The sequence below is a fragment of the Culex quinquefasciatus genome, chromosome 3 (genome assembly GCF_015732765.1).
Source record: "Culex quinquefasciatus strain JHB chromosome 3, VPISU_Cqui_1.0_pri_paternal, whole genome shotgun sequence".
Taxonomy (NCBI): domain Eukaryota; kingdom Metazoa; phylum Arthropoda; class Insecta; order Diptera; family Culicidae; genus Culex; species Culex quinquefasciatus.
This window is the reverse complement of record NC_051863.1, coordinates 76,077,102-76,090,388: the sequence shown is the minus strand read 5'-3', so window position 1 is coordinate 76,090,388 and position 13,287 is coordinate 76,077,102. Positions and strand designations below refer to the sequence as shown.

At 36.8% G+C, this 13,287-nt stretch overlaps 1 protein-coding gene across 3 annotated transcripts in view; it reads right to left on the bottom strand.

Moving 5' to 3' along the window:
* The window catches only part of LOC6032758 (TBC1 domain family member 4), a 55,018-nt gene that overhangs the window by 23,295 nt on the left and 18,436 nt on the right, over window positions 1–13,287 (bottom strand). The gene's annotated exons all lie outside the window — the stretch shown is intronic.

The window sequence follows — 13,287 nt, the reverse complement described above, 5'->3', positions numbered from 1 at the left end:
AAACGCGTTTTTCTCGGAACGTCAAAATGGCGGGTGCGACAAGATAGCACGACGACGTCGATCTGAAAACATTTTCATCAGATTCCTCAGCCATTTTGATTGATGATCATGATCAAAAATTAAAAAAAATAGCAAAGTTATGGAGAAATGGAAAAAAAAATGTATAAAAATCTTTACATTCATCTTTTTGTAATGAAAATATTTTTATTGTACTCATGTTGGTAACTCCCTCTCTGGTGGGTGAAAAGAGAGGATGCGTAACGTGTTTTTGAATGATCCCACTTTGTTTATATCAAAAAAGTAGAAGGTGGTTCAAGCACAAGCGTGACTTTTTCCTTGCACTTGAAATCTGTTGTGCGTATTTTTTCATGTTTTTGGAAGACAATGAACTGCGTCAGAAGTGGGTGTTGTTTTGCGAAGTCGGTTTGGAACAAAATGTGAGCGAGCGTCTGGACAAATAACGTTTTGTTCTAGAAAAAGGGAGTCGTGGCCACCATTCGATCAGAAATCAATTGATGAAGACGACTTACAGATGGGCACTGAACAGGAAATTAGCCAGTAGAAAGTGGGTTCATTGGAGGAAGAATGGCTCGACGACGATTTTTCTGGTAATGAGTCCTGTTACAGCGAGCTTGAAATCTCTCATGTTTCTTGCGTGGAATTTTAATTTCGTAATTTGTGAGCTACAGGAAGAATTTAAAATCTAGTGGTATTTCGAGAATATTTACAAAAGGTTCGTTAGTTCAAAAATATAATGAAAATATTAAAAAAAAATTCAGCAAATCACATTTGATTTTTACAATAATTTCCCTAATGATCGATTACAATACTTGCTGCTCCTGGCGAACAGTAAAATGGTTCCGCTTTGACAGTTCAAAACGGTTCTACTATTCACCTTCTATTCACCCCCCCAGCTCCCTCCTATTGTCAAAATCGGATTTTGTATACTGTACTTCAGAACATTTATTAATTTTAAAAATGTATCAAAAAATTTCAATTGGAGCCTAACATTTCATTAGGGCACATCACTTTTGTAAACAAGAGTGTATCCAAAATCAAACCATCCACATTAACGGGTCCCCCGGGTCCTTTTGTGGTCTCTATTGCAAGTTTCTGCTCGAACCTAAGAGTCCGAAGGCTTGAATGGGGAGAGCACCCAAACCTCTTTTTACTCCAAGGAACCTTCCACCCCATTGTTTGAACTGACGACCTTTGGATTGCGAGTCCAACCGCCGCCAGCGATTCCACCGGAGTAGGCTTGGTTTGGTGTGTTGTTTGTACTTATGGCATGGAGACAACTCCTACACCTGGAATGACTTAACGGCCTAACAACCAAGGCCGGGACCGACATTTTACTTCCTCATCCGATGGAAGGTTGCAGCAGATGGAAATCGAACCCCGTGTATCCCTTTCACTCAAATGACAGTTTACATAAGGTTTGAGAGTGATACCCTCTTGTTTACAAAAGTTATGTGCCCTAATGAAATAGAAAGCACGAATTATTCATATGACACGGTCAAATGTTAATCTAGATTTTTATCCCAATCTTAACCCAGTTTTAAGGAAGCGTTCTTTTATAACGTAATGTACAAAATTGAAACTTTTTACCTTCTTCCCCTCGTTGTTTTTGTTTAAAAATAAAATAATGTAAAAAAATTTCAAAAAACTTTCAAATTTTATGGTCATCATTTCTAGGTTTATTTTATTTTTCCTTCTTCGTGTTTTTGACATCTGATTCGCATTATGACTCTCCACTAATCTTGAGATTAGTTTGCACTCCGGAAGTAAAATATCAACTCTCGAAGATTACTTTCTGAGCATTAGTATGAGCATGTGTGCGCTTGTATGCTCCTGACCTCGTCCACTTAGTTTGAGTTCACTTCGTCCCTGCCGCATTTCAGTTTCATCATCATCATCATCAACAACAAACATCAGGCGCAGCCAATCCGATCCAAATAGCCCCACCCCACATCAAACCATTAGTGTGAATGACCTAGTTTTTATTTTACGTTTTCTAATAGCAGGGAAACACTCTCGCACATGAGTTTGTGAGTGTACTGTAAATGTGTGTGCTTGTGTGAAAATGGGGAAAAAACATAGGGAAAATCACCGCCCATCCACATGGGTTTTGCAGTGCACATGTTGTCAGTTGTGTAAAAATAGATGACGGAATATGTGACTGAAATACTGCGAGTGTAAATTTGCAGTAACACCAACAATAATATAATAACATTGTCGAGCTGGGGCAATTTTGTGATTGACGTACGAGTGGTTTTGAAATTTGAAAAATCTTTTTTTTTTATTTCAATATACAAAGAACCATGCTGCTCCATTGCTCGTTGACATTGAACTGTTGAGTCGTCCTTCGTGTCCCAAAAAATTAACCCTCGCACTGCCAATTGATTTATGGCACTGATTGATTTTGCCCTCTGATCGGAAACCACACGTAACACGTAAATAGTCCCTGTCCAAACAGCAGAAGTGGCGAAGGGCCTCTTCAACGTGAACATCGAGAACCCTCGACTGGGTTGCTTGTTTATCGTGTGAGTGTTCGAGAGGACTTATTCCTAATGGCTGTATGTGTACCAGTGTTGTACTACCCCATATTCTATATCAACATGCATCATTAGCTGCAGTGCCGAAGGAAAACGGGGTTTTTCCTTTCTCCATGTACCCACCAAAGCCGGCAACCAAGTTCAGAAAGTTCAACCCATCAAGCTTTTCACGTGCGAAAGCTTTGGCGAATGGCATTGTTCTGTATACCTACACATGAAAGCTCCACTGCCCCTGTATATAGGCAAATTAAAGTGGCAAAGTGTCGTGTGGGAGCCACTTCCGTTCCGAAAGCAGGAGCAGCGCGCAAAAAACCGGGAAGAGAAAAGGTAATTTGATTTCCATTTATAAAATCAACAGCCAGGTAATGAAATTATATTTTGAGCATGTCTCGCTTTTCTTCCTCCAGCTTGGTGGAGGACAAACAGGGCGCACTTCTGGCGCGTTTCGTGATTGTTGTTGTTGTTTTATGGTTGCTGCTGGAAAGACGTTGAAGAGACGAGTCCTCTCCGCTCGGGTCAAGATGACATCACGCGAAAGATGGGCTCTTTTGTGATTGTTCAACGTTGTTTCGTTTTTGTGTTTGATTGACGGTTTTTATGAATTGTTAAGATTTGTGTACTGTATAGACAGAAAACATAAACTTTAATCGCTTCTAGAGTGAATTTGGAAAAAAATGTATTGTTTTCAATATGTTTGCATAAATTTTATGGTAAAAAATAAATGTAGAGGAAAGTGGGGCAAGTGTTACAAGCTAAGTAAATGCTCGTTAAAAATCATTAAAACTTTAAAAATCTTTCAGATTTTTTGATAATCATCTTATTCCAGGTCTTGACTAAGACTTTGATAGAACAAGTTTCTTAAAAAATCCTGTTTTATAATGAAAAAAAAGATATTTGAAAATTATTGATTTTTCGTACGTTTAACTCAACTAGTTGGACAAGACGAACAACCCGTTGTGGCAAGAAAATGTTAATTTGACAACAATTGAACTATTATTTAGCCAATACCGAGATAATCGAGTGACATTTTTTTGATCAACATCCCACCACACACACAGACATTTGCTCAGAATTTCATTCTGAGTCGATATGTATACGTTAAGGTGGGTCGATGAAGTCAAATTAAGAAGTTCATTTTCGATTGATTTTATAGCCTTTCCTCAGTAAGATGAGGAAGACAAAAAATCACAAATTTCATCCTTTTCCTCTAATAGGGTCCTCAAGCCCGATGTAAATTTATCCATATCTGATCACTTTTTCCATTTTAACGCAAAAAAAATGACAAGGCAACATTTTTTCGATGGATCAACTATGGTTCCCTTGGAAAGAGCTGTAGTAGAACACAACAAAAAATCCGATGGTAAAATCGTATGCAAAAGCATGCACATCACCTTCGTCAAAATAAACCCTTGATATTACACACTGCATGTACAATTTTTACAAACACAAAAAAAAGTTGCAATCGACGAGATTAAAACCCAGCACGAACAGTAAGGAATGGCGCCTTAGCCCACTCGGCCATCAGACCGGTGGGAAGCTGTAAGAATAAACGCATATATCAGCTTGGCATTTCGGTCAAGTAGGTTTCCCATACTTATGGGCTACATATTTCAGAGCGTAAAATTACATAAAATTGCCTAAAATAATGCAATATTTATTTTACACGCAGCTGGATTACTAGCAAAAAATGTAGTTATCCAGCTGCGTGTAAAAGGGATGGGTGTAAAATAATTTTTGCATTATTTAATGAAATTTTATGTAATATTACACCCTGAAATATGTAGCCCACCAGTATGGGAAACCTACCTGACCAAAATGTCAAGCTCATATATTCGTTTATCCTTTACATCGTTCATCGGTCTGATGGCCGAGCGGGCTAAGGTGCCATTCCTTACACAGTAAAAAATCCGATGGTAAAATCGCATGCAAAAGCATGCACATCACCTTCGTCAAAAAAAACACTTAATATTACACACTGCATATACAATTTTTGCAAACACAAAAAAAAAGTTTCAACCGACGGGATTCAAACCCAGCACCAACAGTAAGGACTGGCGCCTTAGCCTACTCGGCCATCAGACCGATGAAGAGCTGCTAAGATAAACGCATATATGAGCTTGACATTTCGGCCAAGTAGGTTTCTCATACTGATGGGCTACATATTTCAGGGTGTAAAATTACATAAAATTGCATGAAATAATGCAATATTTATTTTACACCCAGGTGTTTTACACGCAGCTGGATTACTACTTTTTTAGCTGTGTACTGTTGCTGAGTTTAAATCCCGGTTGCCAATTTTTTTTGTGTTAACAAAAATTGTACATGCAGTGTGTAATATTAAGTGTCTTTTTTGTCGAAGGTGATGTGCATGCTTTTGCATGCGATTTTACCATCGGATTTTTTGCTGTGTACCTACTTTTTTAGCTGTGAAGGGCCGCGAACATAATTTTTCAAAATTGATTTAAAATCCATTTTAAATTCCTTGCGGTCGTACAAAGGGTCATTGTACTCAGAAAAATATGCGTTATCGTTGTGAACAATAATATCACAAATTTTAGATTCATTTTACGACCCAATTCCCGATTTTTTCCCAACTTTTCCGATTTCCAGACTTGAGATCCTGAAAATAGCTTCTTTTGTCATATGGAAAGGATGAAATTTGTGATATTTTTGTCTTCTTCATCTTACTGAAGAAAAGCTATAAAATCACTCGAAAAATGAACTTCTTAATTTGACTTCATCGACCCACGAGCAAATGTCTGTGTGTGTGGTGGAATGTTGATCAAAAAAATGTCACTCGATTATCTCGGTACTGGCTAAACCGATTTCACCCGTCATTTGATCCGTCTTGGGATCCCACAAGTCGCTTTGAATATTATAAAGATTAGTGAAGTACTTCAAAAGTCATGCTAAAAAAAACTAACAAAATTTAAGTCAAATAAAAAAAATAAAAAAAATATTTTGGGTTTTTCAATTTTATGATTTTTTTGACGTGATAATTATTTTCTAAATGAGGAAAGGCTGTGAAATCTATCAAAAAATGAACTTCTTAGTGTGAAGAAAACCACTGTTTTCAAGGAAAATTGATCTCACTACACTATACCTCATTTAATTCGACGAATTTCTATGCCAAAATTAATTATCATATGCTAGGGTACTTCATATGGAAGGGTACTTCTGGGCTGAAGGAGTTTCTGTTCCAAATCAAATGTGTCTCAAAATTTATACAAATAATTTTGTGATGCAATCTTTAAACACCTGGTTGACAATCAGTGATAAATGATGATTTTCAGAACTTTAAAAGGAATAGGAAAATCGTTACCAAAACGTACCAGCATGTGTGAAAGGTTGTAAAAAGTGTGGTTAGAAAACCCCTTCATGCTATACATTTTTAGAAAGGCCTTTCAACAGTTAGAGCTAGTACATACTATAGTTGATTTACTATTACATGAATGTTGATTCAGCAACTTTTTTTAAACTGTCGTCCAGCACAAAGTCCCCACAACAAACGGTACTTGTTGAGCAAGCAAAGAATTTTGGCAATCCAAACCGCTTTGTGTCTCTCGATTACCCTATCAAATGCCCAGAGTGAGATCTTTTTGTCGATTCATCATCGTTCCCCGATATCAAAGCTCAAATTCCGGATTCATGTGATGGGAATTATTATCCTCGGCCTTGGGTTAGGGACCTGGGTGTCACGCCGGTCATACATGGCAGTCAGACAAGTGGTCGCCAGTTCTGTGGCAGTCCGCCGTTCCGAGTTCAGTACAGAGAGTCCGTTTTGTGGCTTTGTGATGGTCACTCCCGTGTGCCTGTGTTTTGCGGACGGGATAAAAATAATACAATTTTCCTGGCAACGGGCCAGTATATAAGTTTCAAAACGAATAAAAGAAAAATGATGACGCGAACCTTGTGAACTCAACTGGTTGTGTGTGGATGAGATTTGTGTGTGTCATCATCCGTGGTTTTTTGTTAATTTGGTCGTATTGCCTTTTGTGGATTTGTAAACATTGAATAAAGAGAAAAGATCGAACAATTGTTGATATTTAAGTTGATATCAACTTTGGGATAATACTGACTTTGAAATTCGGTGAAATCACTTTGAGACACTTTGGCAGATTGTTGTCAACAGCGGCTAAAGTGAACAGTAAACAGCAGCACCAACCTACCAACGTCGACGCGCTTCTATTTGCAATGGAGACGACGGAAAACAACCGAAAAGTATCGACACTGCTGGGACGTTAAAAATAACTGACCGCCGACGATAGGGTTCGTTTTTTGGACACGGAGCGTAAATAAACCAGTCAGAGTGTTCAACTGAATTAGGGACGTGGAATGGGTGTTTAAAAGCAGGAAGTTTTCAATAATACAACCTTGTTTTGAATAATTTTCCATTTCATCATCCGCTTGGTAAAAATTGGTGAAATAGAGAAAAACTTGCGAAATGAAAAAATTGAATTAAAATAAATAAATTTAGAATATCTGTGAAACTTGGAGATATTTTAAATAATTTAATTGTTCAACGCTATGTATAATCTCTTCAATCATTTTGTCAAGCTTCAAAGAAAATGTCCACGAAATAACTTTTTTGCGTAGTGAAAAAAATTATCGATTTTTTTATTTAATAGGGAAGTAGTTCTCTACACGTAGAAAAAAGGGTTCCTAAAATCGTGAACAAGTGTTCATGAAAATGGGAACCACGAACAAAGTGTTCAAATTTCATGGTACGTTTTTCAAAATCGTACCATGGGATTTGAACACTTTGTTCGAGGTTCCCATTTTCATGAACGCTTGTTCACGATTTTGGGAACTCTTTTTTCTCCGTGTACGATTTAGCTTTTTTTCGTAATTTGTCTATGCATTCCCCATGTCAAAAGAACCATTTTTGCCAGATAATTTTTTCCATACAAGGCTCTACACAATTTTAAGGGCTGGTCATACAAAATCTGTATCTTGAGAAGGAATTTTCTGATCGATTTGGTGTATTGGGCAAAGTTGTAGGTTATGATTAGGGCTTTTACGGAAAAAATAGACACAAGAAAAAAAAATCTCGATTTTTTTAATTAACTTTGAATCACGAAAAGTTAAATTCCCAAAACGTATTATTTAAGTTTAAATTTTTTTGATGCATTCTAGAGGAAAAAACGTTACGTTACAATGGTTGGTTTCTTCCTCGCATTTAAAGGGTGCTATCCAAAATAGACATACATGGGCGGTGTTTTTCAGTGTTTATCAATTAGACTCATTATTCATACCACTGGATTGGGTAGTCAGATCTTCCTATTTTTTCATAATATTTTTTTTCATATAATTCATGCTCGTTTTAATTACCTATCCAATTATAGGTCGCATGATAGATCCGGACGACGTTTTCACCAAAATATCTGAGATCTGGCCTCCAAAAAGTGCATAAATAACACTTAAGTGTTTATAACTTTTGATCTTCAAATACCTTTCTAAAATTGTATAACATGACGGGTTTCCTTACAAAAACTTATAATCTTATAAATCTTATAAAAACTTTAGTCAAAATAGTTTTTTTTAGTACTTTTGAACTTTTGAAGTACTTAACTGAACTGCATAATTTTTTATAGCAACTTATGGGACCCCAAGACAGATCGAATGAGGCCAAAACGGTCAATATCGGTTCAGCCAGTGTCGAGATAATCGAGTGGCAATTTTTTGATTAACTGCCCACCACACACACAGACATTTGCTCAGTTTTTTTTAAGTCGATAGGTATACATGAAGGTGGGTCTAGAAGGTCTAATTGAGAAGTTCATTTTTCGAGTGATTTTATAGCCTGTCCTCAGTGAGGTGAGGAAGCCAAAAACACACCTTCTGAGCACCATCACGAAGGTGCAAAATCTGGCTTAGAAGATATGATTTTTTGACGAAATCGTGTGTTTTTGAAAATATTGAAAACTTGGACAAAAAATATTAAATACGTATTATCATTTTTTAATGCATTTTGCCAGTTTGTTATCGAAAAGTACTTTACAATTATTTTGATAAAATGTAACGTTTTCGAGTAATAGCTACGTTGAGATTTTAGATTTTTTTTACGTTTTTTTAGATTTTAAAAATACTTCTTGAAAAAAAGGCAGCCCTGAAATTTGTTTTGTGAAAAGCTCAGGAAATTTCCAACAAAGTGCTCTCTGTAATTTTGAAAACATGTCTAAGAGTCACCTAACTGGCTTGTAATTTTCAACTGATATCTTGGAAACTATTGGTTCGATTTCAATGTAAAAAAATGTTATGCGAAATTTTCTGATCTTTTCAATGAAAATATATTATTTTTTCTCTCATGTAGAGTGACACATTGGTTTTAAGGTTTTTGTTGAATATCTCAGGAATGAAATCGAATTTTGGGGATAATTTGAAGGTCAAAAAGTGAAGCATTAAAAGCTACACAAAATGGCGTTCTAAACTCAATTTGGTTCCAAATGCACGTGTGACAAGATAGCACTATCACGACGAATTGTTAATGATTTCATGCCAAAGAGTGTGTTTTTTGAAGATTCAGGGTCAAACGCTACAATAAGTTTTTCTAAAAAACGTCTATAATCTACGTGGGACAACAATCAAATCGGTTTGCTGTGACAATTAAAGCTTTTAGAACTTATGTTACCAATTAAAAGCCTTCAGCGTGGAACACAAGAAACCAACCAAGAAAACCAAAACAGCTGACGAACATATCCCTCACAACTTGATACCAATCCGGACCGGGGTGTCAACAGGAAGAACGGAAGGATGAAACGAACGAAACGGAAAGTGGCCCGACATCGTCGTAACAGAACAAAAAAAAAATGTATCCAAAATCGATCGCTCGAGGTGCCGGCTTGTCTCGGCCTCTTCGTTAAGGCTCACTCAGCACTCAAGCACAACCACACGGGCAATATTAGCCTCTCGTCTTGGTCTACCTCCCCACCCCTTCAAGAATGACAGGCCGAATGTTGCGCTCGGAATTAGATTCTACAGACGTGATAGACGTCACGCGAATTCAACTCTCGAATATTTATTTGAATTAGAAGCCTGGCCGGTGACGAGGGCAGCCAAAGTTGACGGAAGCACACAGGTCACGATTTTGGCCACTCACACACACATGTGCAAAATGAAAATGAGGGTGAGGGTGGAAAATTCGTTTCAAGAACCGTCGCCACTCAAACGAGAGAGAGAAAAAAAAGAAAAAAGTTGTGTTTCGGATGACGGAGGCAGGGCACACACACACTGTCATGATCTTGAAATTAACAAAACAAAAAATAAAATGAAATAAAATACGCTGTTGGGCGCTGATCTTCACACCCAAGCAGACCGTAAAATCACTCTGCGATAGCGTGAATGCGAATTTTTTCGTCGAAACGAAAGGTTGCCGGCGGACTGGGGACTTTGGCTTGGCAGGGTGAAACAAAGAATGGAAGTGGACTTTGCTGTTATATCGATGGGAAACTGCTGAAGAGTTAGCTTGACGTTTTAGATGATTTGGATTAGTTACAGATTCTTTTTAATCGTTCATAATAGGGAAGTTAAACAGTTGAAATCAAAATATTATCTTGCCTAATTCCAATGGAATTTAAATTAATTTTTAGCTCATATATTTCAAATTTTTCTATTTCCGAATAATGTAACGATAGTAGGAGAAAAAAACAAAACCAAATGTATGTTTTAAGTTTCAAAAGATCTGATAGCTCTGTCAAAAGTTATGTGCACATTCAAGAAATTTCATAAGCTTTATGGAAGGAAATATAATTAAAAGAAGGAAATTTTGATTGAAAGCGACTTCAGAACCAGCTTTCATTGGTTATTTAATTGAAACCCTTTTTTCAAAAAGTTATAAGGTTTAATAATGTGGCATAATTTTATTGAGATGTCTGAGTTAAAGTGAAATGTATGTAACTTTTCATGAATGGAAATGTCTTTTGGCCTTTCGGCCTTCTATAAAATTGTGAATATGTATTTGAAAGTGAGTATGAGTCAGGGTTGCGAATGAGCGAGCGCTCACGGAAAGCGTGCTCGCTCCAGCTGGAGCGTGAGTTTTTATCAGGTAGCTCGTGCTCGCTCACGCTCACCAGAGCGTTTTGCGCTCACGTGAGCTGGTGAGCCAAAGTAGGTGGTTATTTTTTTTTCTGTTGAAGCATCTGCCTGTTTGAAACGAAGTTTCTAGAACTATCTCAGCACAGGCAGCAAAAACAAACAAGAAAGTGGTTAAACAAACAAAAGTAAGCAATAAAATGGATTTAGTCGGCGAACCGAATAATATACGTTCTATTTAAATTCAGAATTAGCCAAGGGGCAGAATGATTCACTCTTGAGTGTGCTAACAAAGAGCTAACTCATTCTCAATGTAAAAAATCATTGACGTGAAGAGATGCACTGATATGTACTAAAAAATTGAATTAATTGAAAAATGTTTATTTTTAGTTTTTAGAATCCGGAGTTTTGACTCAAGGCGAGGCCTGCCCAAACTTTTTGGCACAATTTTCACATTTTTTAAATCGGTACTCAAATGACCATTGAAATATAATTTTGACATAAGTTGTTTAACATATTTTTGCAATTTGTTATAACTAATTTTTAAAAAGTACATAAAAAAGTTATGTATTTTTTGTCATCAAACAAGTCATTATTGAAGGAAACATTCCAAAGCATAATTCTAAATTTATAAAATTGTATGTTTTTCTAAGGTTTTCGGTTAATTTTACTTAGGCGAACCATTCAGTCTCCCCCATTTGTAGTATCTGTATTAAATATAAGTACGTAACCAAGTGTAAGTCTCAACTAGTTACTGGTGGATTGAGTCACATGTTTTTAAACATCAGCTGGTCTAGAGTTATTTTTGAAAAGGTCATGCTATGGGATTTCTTATGTTTATAGGACTTTTCAAATTAGCTGTGTTTCCATCACAATTTCAATCGTCTTTTGTTTGTCTTTTTGATGAGTACAGTCATCCCTCATATTCGGAACAGTTTTTAAAGAAAATCGATAATTGAACTTAATGTTGCTTTTCTTGCAATCTTTCGAATGCTGTATCGAACAACTGCAAATTTCACCTTTTATATCATGTTTTTGAAGAAAAACTCTGACCATTGATCATCCACAAATTCGGAACATTTTTTTTTCTTACGGATGTATTTAAACAAACTTTGGTTCTCTCCAAGAGTACAATTTTTTTCACAAAATAATGACTTTACGCCCTAAAACCAATAAAATTCAATAAATAAAAAATATCAGTTAAATTCAGGTGTTCCACAATTGTGAGAGGCACAATAACATCCCACAATTATGGAACATGCAATTTGAAGGCAGCATTTTGCTGCTCTGAATGAAATAGTCTTGAGATGCAGTTTTTTTGTTCAAAAAGTACAGTCGACCTGATTGTCAATATCCAAGGGACCAGCAATGGGAGAGAATCATGGCAACGCCCAACAAAAAAAACAAAATTAACAAAAAACAAAGAAATGTCAAACACCCTTCAAAGCTTCGTTTCTCAAAGAAAAATGCCATGAGAAAGTGAAATTATTGACAACCGGAATAGAAACTTAAAAGCCATTAGGATCCAATCAACTGTCGAGGAAGAGATCCTCCAAGCAAGAAAAAATATAGAGAAACAAAGACAATCGAAGTATGCAGTTTGAAGGGACTGAAGAGTTCATCGGTACATGGAGCACTGCAATATTGATAACGAGAAGATCGACAGTCAGAGAGTGAACTGTACTACTTCGACAGAAAATATGCATTTGGCATGTTCAAAATCAAATTATTCGCTCTACCTACAGCATTGCCTTGGCGTTCTCGATTGCGAGATTCCTACTCGAAACTAAGTGTCCGAAGGCTTGATGGTTGAGGCAATTGCAAACCTCTTTTTACACCTTAGTTTCCATCCCCCTCGAGATTCTAACTGACGACCTTTGGATTGTTAGTCCAACTGCCTACCAGCGACTCCACCGAGACAGGACCCAGGGAGACGACTCCTACACCTGGACTGAGCTATCGACCTTACCTCTAGGTTAGACCGGGGCCAACATTTACTTCCCCATCCGACGGAAGGCGTGGTCAGACAAATCTTGTCTCGAAAAATGCCACCGGGACCTTCTGGGATCGAACCCAGACTGACTGGGTGAGAGGCAATCACGCTTGACCCTAAACCACGTGTCCCGGCCGCATTTGGTTTGTTATTGACAAATTATCACAAAAGTGTTCCGAATTTGTGGGTGTTTCGAATATGAGGGATAAATATTATTAACAAATTGATTTAGACATCATTAAAATTATGCATGTTATAAAGCAATTATCTCGGAAAAACACTTTTTTATATGGAATTTCACAAAAAAAAACAGTCAGGCAAATATTTTTCAAAGTTCATGACACTCCACCAATTGGCCTGAAAAAGCAGGGGTCATTATTTTTGAAAACTCTCAAAATTTTCATTGAAAATTGATGTGCAAATAAATGAAAACTATTGTAAAGACAATTTCCTGCGTTGATTATCATTTTTAAGCATATCGTCGGTTGTCTGCTATCTTGTGATAGTGATACGTTCTATCTTTTAACAGCAAATGATAGCGCACAAGAGACGATATTTGATTTTTTTTTGTATTATTAAAACGTCCTTCCTATATCATCATTGATTGAAAGGCACGGTGTCGGTTTGGGTTGTCGAGGCAAACATGGTGCATAATTACATGTATTAAGTATTGAAATAACTGGGCGCGAGTGTTTTTGTTTGTTAACC